Below are 3,152 nucleotides of genomic sequence, written 5' to 3'. Positions count from 1 at the left end.
GGTGATAGATGATCATAGAGAGAAAGAGTGATATGGTAATTGTTGGAAAGAGTTCCAGCCAAAGGAAGCGTTCCAAGAGCAAGGGCAAGAGAAAAGTGATAAGCGTTGTCATTGAACCTAAGCCTAAGTCCAAAAAGGAAGAGAGTTATTTCTGTCATGCCGTTAGGCATTGGTACAGAAATTGTAGACTCTACCTGGAAGATCAAGAGAAAAAGAAGCTTATAGAAGCATCGATTTCTGGTGTCTTCGTTATAGAGGCTAACTTTTGTTTACTTCCACATCGTGGGTATTGGATATCGGAAGTGCCTCGCACATTTGTGGAAATGTGCGAGGGTTGCGAGGAAGTAGACAGTTGGCAAAAGGAGAAGTAGATCTCCATGTTGGGAATGGAGCAAAGGTTGCTGCATTAGCCATCGGGACTTACGATCTGACTTTACCATCAGGACATGTATTAGAGTTGCATGATTGCTATTATGTTCCTGCCGTCAGCAAGAACATTATGTCGATTTCATGCTTAGACTCGGATGGTTTCAGATTTGTTATTGAGAACAAATGTCTGTCCATTTTTATAGAGGTTATCTGGTAAAGTTTACCAGTTGAATGGCCTTTATGTTTTGGATGACGAACCGTCTAGATACAGTCAATCTATAACATTTTTACCAAACTGTTTAAGCCGAACAACTTAAACCCGACCTTCCTTTGGCATTGTCGTCTAGGCCATATAAACGAGAAACGCATTCAGAAGCTTCATTCTGAAGGTCTTCTGGATTCATTCGACTTTGAGTCTCTTGAATCTTGCGAGTATTGTTTAATGGGTAAGATGACGAAGCATCCTTTCAAGGGGAAAGGAAAGAGAGCGACAGAGTTATTGGACCTGATACATAGTGATGTATGCGGTCCAATGAGCTGTCCAGCTAGAGGAGGTTATATGTATTTCGTTACGTTCACTGATGATTTCAAACGATACGGTTATGTCTATTTGATGAGACATAAGTCTGAAACACTTGAAATGTTCAAGGCTTTCAGAAACAAAGTACAGAACCAGCTTGGCAAGACGATCAAGACACTACGATCAGATCGTGGTGGCAAGTATATGAGCCAAGAGTTCACTGACTATCTGGTTGATTGTGGTATTGTATCACAATTAACTCCTCCTAGAACGCCACAGTGGAATGACGTGTCTGAAAGGAGGAACCGAACACTGTAAGATATGGTTCGGTCGATGATGAGTCAGACAGATCTTCCGAAGTCCTTTTGGGGCTATGCTTTAGAGACCGCTGCGTACCTGCTGAAGTCCAACGAAGTCGGCTGAAATGACGCCATATGAGATATGGACGGGGAAGCGTCCCGCGTTGTCGTTTGTCAGAATTTGGGGTTGTGACGCTTATGTGAAGCGTCAGATGACTGATAAGTTATCCTCCAAATCTGATAAGTGTTTATTTGTAGGCTACCCTAATGATACACGCCTCGGCTATGAAGTAGAAATCTCGATGAAGTGATGGAACCAAAGATCAATCACCGGCACTCTCTTGGAGGCACTCGAACTCAATCTCGGTTAAACAATGGATTTCGAAATGGAAATGATATCTTGCTCAATCACCGGCACTTTCAAGGCTCTCGAATTCAAGCTAGATAGGATATGGATGGAGAATGGATCGGTAGAATGATAGAAACCTCGGACAAACTAAGGGTAATCTCGGACATACCAAGATAGGGCTCTCGGACACACCAAGAGAGAGAATCGGACAAACCGAAAGGGGAGCAAACTTTAGCTCGAAAATAAACTCTTTGATTAAGCAAATCTGATCTCAAATGAGCTCTTACAACATATTTATAGAGGATTAAGTATGTAGCAACAGAAGTAGAAATCTCGATGAAGTGATGGAACCAAAGATCAATCACCGGCACTCTCTTGGAGGCACTCGAACTCAATCTCGGTTAAACAATGGATTTCGAAATGGAAATGATATCTTGCTCAATCACCGGCACTTTCAAGGCTCTCGAATTCAAGCTAGATAGGATATGGATGGAGAATGGATCGGGAGAATGAAAGAAACCTCGGACAAACCAAGGGTAATCTGGGACATAGGGACACACCAAGAGAGAGAATCGGACAAACCGAAAGGGGAGCAAACTTTAGCTCGAAAATAAACTCTTTGATTAAGCAAATCTGATCTCAAATGAGCTCTTACAACATATTTATAGAGGATTAAGTATGTAGCAACAACTAGAATTACATTAATGCAAGTCTACATGCAAGAGGGGTAGGAGCCTTAGCATTAAATAAGGTGGTTGGGAACAAACTATCTGTTGGGAAATGCCTTGCTGTCCAAGAAGCTTCCTTTGCTTGAATGACTTGAGAATGAAGTAAATTAGGCTTGTAATATGGGGAAGTTTCGTGCCTTAGCTGATCCAAAAGAAGAAAGGTGTGTAGCTTCATTCCGAGATGCGTTCAAGGCGTGATTGTTGGATGCAATGATGTTAACACAAAGAGCTCGAGCTTTGGCACACATGAAGGTGGTTTGGGCCAAAATGATGCTCGTGATGCTCGTGTCTTTGGTCCGCCAATTTGAGATATGTTGAGCTCACAATTTCCTCTTGATTCTTGCAAGTTTGATCGTGCATCTTCCTGTAGCCCTTCATTGTCGTGATGTGCATTTTTCAAGCTTCCATTTGTGCTCTTATTCAGGTCCTCATCCATGTCCTTGCTAGCTCCGATATCATTAGCTCCGATGTCCTCATCATCTAAGGAAACTAAGGGTTACTACTTCTACATTCCGGCAGAGAACAAGGTGTTCATTGTCAGGAATGCAACTTTTATGGAACGAGCGTTGTCTCCAAAAGAGTCATTGGGAGTAGGATCGAACTTGAGAAAGTTCGAGAGCAGCAAGTAGACGCTGAGCCGAGTGAACAAGTTGAAGAAGTTCAACCTGTTTTACTGCCGGTTGTGACTCAACCTTCGACGAGTGAACCTCAGAGATCAGGCAGGATTCGCCAAGAGCTTGTGAGATACGGATTTCTCGTGACTGGGAATGAGGAGCTCATGTTATTGGAACATGATGAGCCTACCACATACCCAGAGGCTATGGCGAGTTGGGATTCCGAGAAATGGCGCGAGGCTATGAAGTCTGAGATGCAATCCATGCCAGACC

Source organism: Tarenaya hassleriana, unplaced genomic scaffold, assembly GCF_000463585.1.
Source record: "Tarenaya hassleriana unplaced genomic scaffold, ASM46358v1 Cleome266, whole genome shotgun sequence".
Classification (NCBI taxonomy): Eukaryota; Viridiplantae; Streptophyta; class Magnoliopsida; order Brassicales; family Cleomaceae; genus Tarenaya; species Tarenaya hassleriana.
Note: the sequence above shows the minus strand (reverse complement) of the source record.